The sequence below is a fragment of the Phoxinus phoxinus genome (genome assembly GCF_949152265.1).
Source record: "Phoxinus phoxinus genome assembly, chromosome: 9".
Taxonomy (NCBI): domain Eukaryota; kingdom Metazoa; phylum Chordata; class Actinopteri; order Cypriniformes; family Leuciscidae; genus Phoxinus; species Phoxinus phoxinus.
Genome location: NC_136884.1, coordinates 3,737,155 through 3,750,650, shown reverse-complemented (window position 1 = coordinate 3,750,650; position 13,496 = coordinate 3,737,155). Strand labels below are relative to the sequence as shown.

At 38.2% G+C, this 13,496-nt stretch overlaps 1 long non-coding RNA gene across 2 annotated transcripts; it reads left to right on the top strand.

Annotated features, from left to right (window-relative positions):
* The first annotated feature begins 309 nt into the window (after nucleotides 1-309).
* LOC307003555 lies at nucleotides 310-8,505 on the top strand. Of its 2 annotated transcripts, XR_013798748.1 has the most exons (5): nucleotides 316-370; nucleotides 545-627; nucleotides 1,010-1,163; nucleotides 1,594-1,630; nucleotides 8,174-8,505. It is a non-coding gene; the product is annotated as an uncharacterized lncRNA (long non-coding RNA). The 2 variants fall into 2 exon arrangements; XR_013798749.1 differs by lacking the exon at nucleotides 545-627 and having other exon boundaries at nucleotides 310-370; nucleotides 8,174-8,500.
* Nucleotides 8,506-13,496: the final 4,991 nt, after the last annotated feature.

Genomic DNA, 13,496 nt, shown 5'->3' with positions numbered 1-13,496 from the left:
TTGAAATACAGTTTCAAAAGTATAATTGCAGTAAATTACACGTTTACAAGGCTAGTGTGAAATTGTTTTTAGATAATTACCCTCTTCTTTTATTATTTAGAGTAAACTCACTTGCTGCATGAAGATACAATACAATATGGATAATCAAATGCAGATGGTTCTTTTATCAAATTAATCTCATTATAGAATCAATTACTCCAAATAGTTGTCAATCTTTTAACACAAAATTTAAAGCTTAAATGTGCACGGTGTTATTTTTAGCGGCATCTAGTGGTGAGTTTGCGAATTGCAAGCAACAGAAGTTACGGTGGCCGACAGGAAGAGATGTCGTCGTATGGAGACAGTAGAGAGCAGCCAGTTAAGCAATGAGGTTTCTTTACAAATATAAATTAAGAAATTATGTTTACTTAATTATTCAGTAAAATATGTTATTGCGAATATTATTGTTACTTGTTCATGATTGTGTCAGTGTTTTATTCGCTGACTTTAGCTAGCTTCTTTGCATTAAGAACAACATAGTGACGAAACGCGTTTGTCCGTTTAGAAATATGTCGGCGCAAAATGGCGATTTCAATGTGAAGTGGAAGTGACCCGCGGTGTATGTAGATAGAAAAGGCTCATTCTAAGGTAGTAAAACATAACGGTTCATTATGTAAGGTATTTTTACACCACTCAAAACATAGTTATGTATATATATATTGCTTTTCTGTCAACAGATCCTCCTAAATGTTACACAATGCACATTTAATTAAACCGACAACCTGTATTTCAATGAAATGAGATATGTTCAAATATATCTAAGCCAATTTAAATAATGTTATACTTTACAATGCTCAATTTACAATATAAACAGGCAAAAGTCATGTTTTTATTACTCTGATTGTATTCAGCGTGTGGTGTTCTCATTCTTTGCTTAAAATGATGTCAGTCTCGTTCCTGTCAGGAGAATACTATACCTCACTAGCACTGATATTTACTGCCTACCCATCATCCTTTTTTCCTATTCCAGAGACTTCAGCTGTAACCTGTGTGTGTTCAGAGGTTAAAATGACCTCACCTCAAAATTACCTGAGAGTTCAGTGACACAGAGAAGCAGCTGGGATTGTTCAGAGAGTCCAGCGCTGGAAACTCACTGGCATGAACTGTGCGGCATCATTTTAACGGTAAGGTTCAGTTGATTGGGTTTTTGGTACAGTATTACGTGACATGCATAACAAGAAGGAGAAACAACTTTTTGGGTGTTACATCACCTACAAATTAAAGTTCTTTACAAGTCTATATTTATCATAAAAGTGATTTATCATAAACATTCTGAGTCTTCTAAAGCTATACGCTTTTTACACACAACAGGTCAAAATGTAAGGAATTAATTGCCTTAAATCTTCCATTAAAATCATCTCATTTGTGTTTTATGTGTTTTATAGCCATCCTGTAGAAGGGTTCAATGTGTCTCCCTCACATAAAGGCTTCGTAAGATTTGGAATTTTTGCCAAATTTTGTTTAGATGATTTTTATTATACTTTGTTCTATTTGTCATTTGTTGGCGAAAACATACATTTCTAAACATGGAACATTCTGTTTTGTGTTCCACAGAAGAAAGAAAGACATAAAGGTTTGGAGCAACATGAGGGTGAGTAAATGCTTACAATTTTCATTTATAGGTGGTGAACTATTTTAAACTATAAATAAACTATTTTAAAGATCATCAGAACCTTTACATCTTAATAATGAATACAAGGTCACGTTGAAGCTCTCTGCGTTCCACTCTGCCTTTTTTAAAGTACACTCCATGGCCATGAGCGCAGAAAGACTCTTTCAGCGTGTGCAAATTATCTAGTTGACTTTTGTTTTCAAGCTCTCAAATCACTCTCACATGCGTCGTTGTATGCACACCGTCCACACAGACATACAAATTGGGCTGACCCTCCTGATGATAAATTTTGCCACGCGAACAGTAAACCGAAGAGGCCGAAGTAAACCCCAAAATGAGAATTACTCAGCGACGAGAATTATTTTTGTGCACAAAAAATACTTTATTGAAGAATTTCTTCTCTTCTGTGTAAGTCTCCTATGCTGTTGGCGTAGTAAACCCAATGCCGACGTCAATTGGCCGAAACTGTTCACGTGATCACCATGACACATGCGTGTGATGCTGACACAGGAGCTGGCCAATACAAATCCTGCGTTCTGACGTGGAACCTGAAGCATTGCAATGTGTTTATTACGCCAACAGAATAAAAAACTAACACAGAAGAGAATAAATTCTTCAATAAAGTTGTTATTTTTGTTTGTTTTTTTCATAGTGGAGTCACATTAGACTATTATAATGATGTCTTTACTACCTTTCTGGGCCTTGAGATTATCCATTGCGTTGCTGTCTATATGCGGGTCAGAAAGCTTGCGGATTTAATCAGTGTTTTGAAGATGAACGAAGGTCTTACGGGTTTGGAGAACATGAGGGTGAGTAATTAATGACAGAATTTTTTTTTTTCATTTTTGGGTGAACTAACCCTTTAAGCACAAAATGCACAGAGAATGTAGTTTAAAAGGACTTTTGAAGGTGTGCAGAGATATCCTAACCTTCAAGGCAGGTTTTTCTTAATTACTATGACCTTACAACTCTTACCGCCCCACAACCATAAAACACACAGCCCTTTTCCTGTGATAGTTAAGCCTTCAGTTAATTTTTTAGCACATGCGAGTGTGTGGATGCTCATCCTCTTCATATCACACACCGCTGCCCTCCCAGCGCCGTCCGCCGTACACGCACAGGAGCGACGGAGTAGAGACAGCGATAGAATTAAAAGAGTGCGGCAGCGGCCTGTCACACTGCCTCAGTCTGTCAGTACTCCATCTCTCTCTGTCCTGGAGGCCATTATAAGCCTCGAACAGGACACCATCTCGACCCACCCCCTCCCGGACCCTCGCCGTCAGTATTCTCAGGGACCAGAGGAGACGAATAATGACGACTGGTGTGATAGAGCCTCTTCCTCACCGGGTATCTCACCTCCAAGCTGTTCATTTGTACATTGATGGTGGGATCTGAGGAAGAGGGACTCAATCATTCTCCTCGCCACTGATTCACCCTCACCGTTCTGAATTTACTCTTACCGGGGGGTGAATTATACTCTCGCTCTCACACACACTCGCGCATGCACACGGCTCTTGATTTCTGACTAGGAGCGCAGGTGATTTGCATCCAGCAATCTTTCCATTACACACCACTTGGTCACAAAATTGAAATTCAATTTGATTACATGTTTTTACAGTGGATTGCCTCTTGGGATATTAGCATAGCGGTTTTTCATCAATGTGTTGTGAACTTATATCATTTTTTTTATTTTTTTACTTAGCTTGACTTTTTTTTAGTATTGAAGTTAGTTCTATAAATAAAATTGCATAAGATTGGAAATATATACACCTAAATTGAAATAAAAATAAAATAAAAATCTAAACATAAATAACTGAACATACATTTTTATAATTTTTTGTAGCGCACGATCCTATTCCAAAGTCTTTTTAAAATTTCAAATAAGATTGCAAATGCTATTTTGTTTTTCAAGTGTAGGAATTTTGGTTCAATTTAAATCTGCAAAACACATGAGAATAGGACTTTTTGAAAAAATCTGTTTTTAAATGGAAATTAATTTAAACTAAGTGTAGGCTGTTAGAGAAAATTGTATGAAATGAGAACGCTCCCCAAAAAAGTTCCTTGGTTTTCACCAAAAAGTCAAGTTTTTAACCATGCGTAATGCTGAGTTCTTTCTTAATAGATCTCTATTCATTTTTAAATGAGTTGATTAGCCAGCACAATGTCAGTGGATTCAGGGGCCTATTACACATTTATGACAGTAAATTACAGTACATTTACAATCCAAATGAAATTTCATGAGAGTTGATATTGGAAAAAAAGCCCTGTGTGTATCTCCTCTTGATTTTGTGTGGCTGCAAATGCATCACATCAGCGCCCCCTGTGGTCAGTGGTGTAAATGCAATGGGGGATGGTGTTGAGCCAATCTCTGGAACTCTTCCTAACTGAGAGCTGCTGTATTTTAAGGAAGTGCTAATTTACATCTATGCTCATTCAGTGTGCTGTATTGCATGTTCATTAAATATGTTCAAACATTACAGAGATAATGTAATGAGGAGGCCACCTCCGTCTAAAGATCTGTAGGAACGGATTCTGTTTGAGTATGAGCAGGTACATTGAATCCTCTCACTGAAAGTTCAAGTTGGGCTGCACAGGGATCCTCCGTTTCCATTCCTCCCAGAGTGCCCCTCTGTTTTGGCTTCCTTCGCTTTCCATATATCCGTTTAGTAAATGAACAGTGACAGGCATTAGCATAATCAGGGGCAACTTTTTCTTGTAATGCGATCTTTAAGGAGAGACCAGGAACGGGGCAGCCTCACGCTTGTGCTGCTCGTCCCACAGCTCTCTGCCCCTAAATTATTCATCATCCAATCAATCATCTTCTCTTTGTTTTGGACCCCAGTGCAGGAGATGAAACGGCAGACTGCCAGAGCTGTTTTTCTTCATCTGAGGTCTGGAAAACATGATCTACTCAGATTACACTCACCCCCAAAACACACAGCTCCAGTACCCACGTGCTTTCAGGAACACACACACACACACACACACACACACACACACACACACACACACACACACACACACACACACACACACACACACACACACACACACACACACACACACACACACACAGGCAAACAGACACCCTTGAGTCTTGCATCTGTATACATACCTATAGTATATGGACATAGACACCTCACACCACTTCCATTGCAGAAAACACATACTTAGGTTTGTTATTATTTTTATTATTATTGTTTTTTTATGTATCATTTTATTTTACCTTATTATTTTATTTTAATATATGTATTATAGGCTTTCGTATAATGGTATTTATTTTATTTGCAGTTTTTTGTTAATTTTATCATTTATTAATTTAGCTTTAATTATTTTTTATTTTAGTGGGCTTTTGAGGCCATTTTGAAACTATTTTAGAGAGATACTGTTAGGAAGAGACATTAAATTGTTGGGAAGAGTTCAGAAAACATCACAGGCTTCTTGAACCCGCATCACCCATGAGACTACCAGAGCTACAACATTTCAAAAGCTTTCATGTTACCTATGCCATGGCTCTGACATATATCTGACATGACTCTATGGTTATGATACTTTTACTCCTTTTACTCTTTTTATCTTCGATTCCCAAAACATATATATATAATAACAACACAAATATATTGAAATCTTGACCAGCTTGGCTGTTTATTAGCTGTTATGATAATGCATTCTGCCTTGTTCTTGTTCTTCTCGGGCCTTTCAGCAGCTCTGCAGTAAACATGGCATTTTCAAACGCTCTCACCAGCGGCTGGGTGAACACTAGCACGCGTTTGTTTATTAGTTGCGTATCAGCTCGCGGTTACATCCCCAGCCTCTTTTCTCGCCTCTCCATGCAGAGCTTTGACGGACATGTCATCACACGGCGTAATAAAAGCAGCGAGGCTGTATGATCTATCAGCTGTAACACAGAGGCCCGCTTAGCACATCCAACAGGGGCCCGTCTGCGTCTTAAGCCTGTGTGGGAGTGGAGCACTAATAGGGGGAAATGTCTTGGACAACTGATTTGAAGATACTTCGTTCAGAGCGCGGCAGGTGACGCGGTGTCTCCCCTTTTTGATGTGGCACAACACAGAGTCGCGTCGACTGATAGCTTCAAAACGCACAAGAGTGAGACCTTATTCTGCCTCCTGCTAGTGCGACATCAGAGGAGCTGACATCTATTATGGTACGGAAAGACAAGTGTTTGAAACGAAATTCAAGTGTGCGTGGAAGTGTCAGGATTTACTACAGGCCCCAGCATCTTTTTTTTTCTTCTTTTTTTTCTTCTCGTTTTCTCTCTTTCTCTCTCCCGCGCGCACACCCTCCTCCTGCAATCCTTTTTTTATTTTTTTTATTTTCTTTAATAAGGTGGTTTAAACCAAGCATGTCTATATGAACTCCGCAGGAGAAAGCATGAAAGGGTGCTGCCAGCCCATGATGAAAATATTTTTAAGTCGAAAAACCCGGTCAGTTCCTACTGACTGGAGACGGCAGGGGAAATGGAAAAACAGCAGACTCTTTCATGATGCTTTTGTTGGAAACAAGTTTATTTTCATATAGTGAGAGATCATGAAAAAAAATCTTAATAAGGAAAAGTTCTTTCTAAAAATTTTATTTTATATATTTTGTTATTTTTAATAACCACTATTAATAAAATAGTATATTTATAGTATTATTATTTTGTAATTTTATAATTATTTTATAGTACTATTTTACTATATAATTTTTAACTAAATTATTATTATTTTTTAGAAGAAAATATACCTGTGCCAAACCGTTCTGGATGTTTATAAAGGCGTTGCTAGGTGGTTTCAAAGTGGTTGTTAGGTGGCCCAAGTCAAAAGACCCGCCCCTTACGTTTCTATGACGTTCTCCTAAATATGGCTCAGATTCTTTTTCGATGCGAGCATAAGAGATTTTTTTTTTTCTGCCAGTCAAAAATAATAAATTGTGAATCATAAGATATTGTTAATCTTTGTAGCACTAATTAGTTACGTGTCAAAGTTTTATACTTAAGGTTAATATTTGCCTTAACAAGCACTGCTAGAAAGATTAACATTTTTACTAACCATATTTTAAGCTGTTAACCTTTGTATTAACAGTGATTACCTGAATATCTTTCACCCGGCAAACCGCCCCCCACACACACACACATGAGCACACACACTTCAGTTGAGGAATGGACTTTCGAGGTGAAATATTGCACGAGGGAATGGTATCGAGTGAGCCGGACGTCTGGAGGCAGATAAATAGTGTCGTCTGGCGGTTAGGACACATCAGCCGTAAACAGTACCGGCAGCCATAAAAAGACGAACAGCTTTATTTCCCCAGTCCTTGCAGACACATCAGTGAGACGGACACAGCGCTCGGAGTAAATAAAACAAGCTGACTGGCGGGGCGGTTAGACTGGGATCGCTCCGGGTCCCATAATAATGCCCTGTAGGGCTCACGTCAAGACGCTCCAGTGGGACTGAGCCAGTGCTTTTACCTCCCTGTTTGGCACTCTAAACCAGTATTTTCTTATTTACTGGATGACCCGTTTTAAAATCAATTGTCAAATAACTGATTTAACCACACTATTGACTGCCCATTAGTTCATACTACGAACCAGTATATCACAGTAAATTAAGAATTTTTTGGGGGATGGAATTATCTAATTGTAATAAGACACCAAAAGATCCCATGTTTAATAATTACATGTTATAATTATAATTTGATTGTATAAAATAATATTAATGTGAATAATAATGTAATTATTTATTTAAACTCGGGGTCTTTTGTCATTGTTGCTTATTATAGTGATTTTACCAGTTTAAGAGGGTTTTTGGGTCTGCTTCACAGTGTGCATAACTATACAGTTAACCGTGGTAAAATCACTGTAATACACTGCCTGTCTTTGCATATCTTTTTAGTAGAGGATGGATGGTGAGCATGGTCATTGTTATTGTATTTAAAATATAATAATTCTATTGAAAGAACAAGGTCTTGAGTGATTCCTGATATAGTCAGATGTAGAGTAAAATTAATAAGCGTAAAAAAATATTCCTGTACATTTTATGGGAAACCCATTTAGCACTGAGGCCCATGATTGAGTGAACAGATGAGTGTTGATTTAATATTTCTTGATGTTTATATTAATTAGGATTTAATTGTCAAAAATATTTAGCTCAGACATGCAAGTTGGACACAAACGAGAAAATTTTAGCAGCCCTTGCATTATTCCAGTTTCATCAACCTCGTTTTAATTAACCTCTTTGAATAATTAACCACACGTTATTATCAAATGAAGCAAATAATTGAGGTGCTGGCTCAATTTGTAATTTGACAATTTTCCACCATTTTAATTCATGTGTTTCCCACTTTGAAATGAAGGAAAAACATTTTACAGTAATGACCTTAATGAACAGGGATTGCTGAGACGGGAGGGAGCCGGAATAACAGCGACTGTAGTCAGTGAGCATAGACAGACTGGTCAATCCCTTGAGGAGTTCTCCATCTCACTGTGTGTGTGTGTGTGTGTGTGTTTCTCTCTCTCTCTCTCAGGAGGAGCTGATAGGGCTCAGGGGAACTCTGGAGAATCTCTACATGGCCCAGTATGGGGAACAGCCTTTCATTACAGTATAGAGGCTCAGACATGGGGGAACTGTGTCAGAGCGACTCTCTCCTCCAGTTTGCAGGCAGCGCACCCGTCCACTGGTCTGCTAGGCAAATCCTCTCAAAGCATCTTGGGACTAGGATTACCGAGATTTTATGAAGGTACCGTTCCCCTCTGTGCCCTCGAAGTGTTGACTTCCTCTTTGTGTCCGGCTAGCTGTGCAAAGCCATGGCATTTAGAGTTCTTTGGTATAGAGCAGACTCCATATGGCTGGATTGACCCCGGTGTCAGATCTCAGCTGGTTGTAACACAGGTGCTCTTTCCCCTCCCGCTCTCGTTCTCTCTGTCTTTATGTAGGAGGGTGACTGTGGCCTCGCTCCAAGATGCTTCATCATGGGTCTCGCTGGGCTCTCGCTCGTTCAGGCAGACGTTTAACTGCCACGCAAAACTGAACGCTTCACTGCTGCTTCAATCATTCATGTGACAGTTAGCAGCCAATGGTGGCTAATGATTTTCTGTCATGTTCGGCGCGCGGCGTAACCGCGTATTAGATATCGGCGACGGATGGACACATCAACTACTAAAATGGCTCCATTCCCAGGGCCATCAAAAGACACAGCTGTCCCAAAATGGATGAAATATTCTGCCACCCGCACCTGCATGCGTACAGTTTGATTTTTATTAGTCACCTGCTCAGTGATCTTTTTTTTTCCCAAGCTCTTTTAATATTTTTTTCTTTTTTTAGACTGCACTCCCTGTTGGAAAAACTAAGTTATACTAACTTAATGTGGTCAAACTGTGTCTTGGAACACAGTCAAAGTCAGAAATGACATTTGCAACCCATTTTACTTCCGTAATGTGTCATATTTCAGAATCAAACAGAATATTCAATGTGAAAAGTGTTCCTCACCGGAATGGAGCCAGAGCTGAATATGAGTTCATAATGTCGCATTTTGAAACGCCACCGGCTGCCACTTTTTAAGAGACTTTTTGTCTGGGATGTGGAGGCTGAAGGTAAAGTTCACTTAAGAGCATCTCTATAATGATGCAAAAATGTATTTGCTCTACTGCATTAACTATTGGCAAGATTGTAGATCCGCTGCATCACTTAGTAGCCTTAGTTAACATTATTTTTCTCATCAATGAAAAGAAAGTCAAAAGTCATTTGAAGCAACTTTCAAAATTAATAAATTAGACACAGTAAGACGAAGAACGTGTATTTATAAAGTAAGTGGATTAATTTGGTTGTCATATTATTAAATAATCAGCATTATCCAGTTAGCAGTCTGCTAACTCTAACCAGACTGACCAAGATTGAAGAGATTAAAGATTTTATTTCATCACAGAGCCAGCAATATTCATTTACCAGGTTTATTAGAAAGCTAGACTAGGAAGCTGTTGATTTTAGTTTTTAGTAGTGCTGTCTAACCGATTAATCGTGATTAATCACATCTTTCATAAAAGTTTGTGTTTGCATAATGTTACTATATATTAAATTTATATATATTGTATGTATGTCTGTGTGTATATATACGGTATACACACACATGCACGCACATACTATACATGTGTGTATATGCACAGACATATACATGATATATGTAAATTTAATAATATATGTACACAAATATTATGTAAACATAAACTTTTATGTTAGATACGATTTGACAGCACTGGTTTTTAGTGTTTTATTTGTAATTTATTTGGAGAAAATACAGTATATAATTTTGATATCAGCCATTAATATCTTCAGCCAATAATCTGTCTATCATGATAATCTAGAATTTTAATATCAGTGTATCCTTTGCCAAGATGGTCTACCAGGACACCTTGGCCATATCCGCTAGGAGTCGAGCTAATGACCAGCTAGAGATTTTTTTTTTCTCGTGGGGTTTTAAATCGGTAATAAGATGCCATCACCCAAGAAAACAGGTAGAAAAGTTCCACAGACTCGGTCAGCATCTCGGGAAATGAATTGTGGCGATTTTTTTTTTTATCCGACGGACGCTGCTTTTCTCCAAAAGTTTATTCCCTCTCAGGATGTGTCAATTTACGCCAGAGAGAAACTCCTGCACCTGGAAATCCGGAAGCTGCATTGATGTCTCCTGTATACCTTATTCATGGCAACATATGTCGGGCCAGGCTTTCCCTACACATCAACATCGTTTTCTGGGCGCGCGTCTCTGCAGGCACCCTGCCACTCGAGTGCCACAAGTATTTATTATTCAAACAACTGTGTTCCTGTATTCTGTTTTTTGGAGCAGAGGAGGAGCAGAGGTCTGTGTTTGGTGTTTTGGACATGCTCAGCTACCTTCTCCATCAGTGACAGCTCCACATCAAACCTGTCCCTGCCAGACTCCCCACCCCCACCCTATTAGCCCCACAGCTATGAGTTACTCTGCTGTGCACACCAAAACTTCTGTTGTGCTACACTTCTTTGATTATGCACACTATTAAATGGAGAGTGTGATCCTATTTTGGGAATGTTCTTGTTTTGTTTTCTTGCTAGGAAAATAAATTAGTGTATTATTTCTGTGCATCTTTAAGGGGAAAAAACAATATCCAGAGGTTGGCGTGTTGCGTTAGAAGAATAAAATAACAGTTCTTTCTTGGGTAAAAAAAAAGTGTCACTCACTCAAGCATTTTCTTGGTTTCACTTTTTCCTGCATGTGCACACACACACAAAACACACACACACACAAACGCACACATATTCACAGAGTAAAGCCGTCTTTGAGGAAAAGCCTTCCTCTCTATATCTGCGGCTCCTTCCTGTGCTGCCAAAAACTAGCTTCACTTTGCATACAATATTCATACCGTGTCTGAAAAATGAGGCTTGAAGGTCTGGTCATCTGAAAGACCGGGCAATCAGCGATTGTCTCTGGTCCTTATAAAAAAGAATCGTTCCTCTCCATGCGAGGAGACGGCTGTGACTGGAGTTTTTTTGATGAGTGACACCCTCAGTCATACTGTTGCGTTTTATGTGTGCTGCTCATTAATAAAGAAACACCCCAGAGAGGGCAACGGGGGAGAAACTCTGTCAGCGGAGCGTGTGTGCACGTAACTTTTTTGTCTTTTGAAATGTCAGGTGCAATTTCTGCTCTGTGATCTTCTGAAAGCAATGCTCGGTCCCGCAGTCGTGTAGCTGTTTACCGTCTCTGCTTTTTTTTTTGACTCCTGTCAGTTTTCGTAACGAGGTGACATGTTTGTGGGATAGATGAGGCGAGGGAAAGAAAGGGTGTGAAAATACTTTAAGCATACCTCCAGGGGTGTAAGAAAAATAAATCTTTAATGTATACACAGCTAACCAGTGATCAAAGGCCTTGGTGTGGTTACACATGGGTAGTAACAAACCGATATGATGGATATCATTTGGGCCTTAGATTGGCAGTATAAAACATATTATAAAACACTTTTTTTTTAAATAACAATCCAATAAAAAAATTATATTAATATATAATTCATGTGTGTATATATATATATTAGTTATTATCGATCGATTACATTTTTTAATAGGATTGATCACACTTTTGTTGTGATTAATCACACACTTATTGTGAAATTAAGCATATGCCTTTTATCTCGTTTAACACATAATTTTTTTTTGTCATTTGCTATATCCAGTAAAGTAAATAATCAGATTGAAGGGGCGATTCTCAAAAACCAAGGACCCTTGGAGACCCTGAAAGGACACAAAATAACCAAAATGATATAAGGAGTCCAAATAATTCTATTATATAATAAATGTATGCACACCAAAGCACCCATGAAAAAAAACTACAGAAAAATAACTTTACAGAATTCACTATGTATAGTATGTACAGAGCAACAACTAAGAGCTTGTTTTCATTTTAGATGAGTCAAGCTGCGATACCGAGCAGGACCATATGGAGACGCCAAAAAATACTCCTAAATCAACCGCTTTGACTTTGGCCGCATAAACCCACGATTACTAAACACAGCAACGTAGTCATGACGAATCCAACATTATCTCGAGTGTGTGTGGAAACAATGCGAATGAACTGAAATGTGTATGTACATAAATACAGCGTGCAATCAGTGATCGAGAGCGCGCACAGTTGTTTGTGCATCAATATAACGCGCTTACTATGTTTTAGACTGTTTGTTTGTTTGAATTTGATTACTGGATCACTGAAAACGTTCCCAGAGTTTATCGACTTAAAATGTTCTGATCACTAACAGATAAGCAGAATCGGGTCAAAGTGTTAGAATGGAAAATTCCTCCTCCTAGGGTTACGGGTGCTTGTAGATGCTCAGTGTGATAAACTCTTAACTTCTAAGATCATCTACCTGCGTGACGTAAATTACGTTAATGACGCAGCTTCATGTATATTAATGGTGTATATATATATAATTCAAATCATGACAGCCCTCAGAATAGTTTTAGCATGTTTGTGAATATGGCAATGTTAATGTATTATAAATCCTGTCGCAGATCTAGGCAGGTGGAGCTGGGGGAGGTGGAGGATCTCAGAGGAACTCGCAGCGCTGCAGGACCAGCTTACAGCAAACAATCAACCAGACTATTTAAATGCTGAGCTAGCAATCTTATTGGCTGCCAGATCAGCAGAAGCCAATCAGCTTGTGCAATGCGGTGATTACTTGCATATTGTATGTAAACGACCTATCAGCCTGAATCTGTAAATTTATTTATTTATTTGTATTTATTTAAAAAAAAAAATCACATACAATAATAAAAACTAGTAATATGCAATTAACTTTGATTAATAGAATTAATTAATCCGCACATGTAGTTGATTTTTTATTAGTTTACAGTCCCAATCATTTAATTTTTTCTTCCAAAATGCTACAATTATTATCTGTGGCAAATTTGTCATGTATGTGCATGCTTCTGTTAGTGTGTGACCATTTGCTGAACAAGGTAGTATTCAGTTTTTCTTTTATATATGAATGTTATGAACAGATGCTTTGATGTTATACAAGAATACACATGCTTCTCTTAACAAGAATGCAGAATCACTCCTGCATACAAAATACATTTCTGCACTCAGCTAAAGGAAAAGTCATTTAAACCTGTTAGCTTTTAGTGAGCATATTAAATGTGTCAACTTGTAAGTAAAACGCTGTAAATGCTTACAATATTCATGTTTCTCTATTTGTCAACCAACACTTCATCACAAATTCATTACAAAAGCCTCTCAAATGCCTGCAGTGGGAATGCTCTGTACAGCGCATTTATTTTTGAAAAGACATCATCCATTATGGTTCATCATTGGAGATTTGCATCCT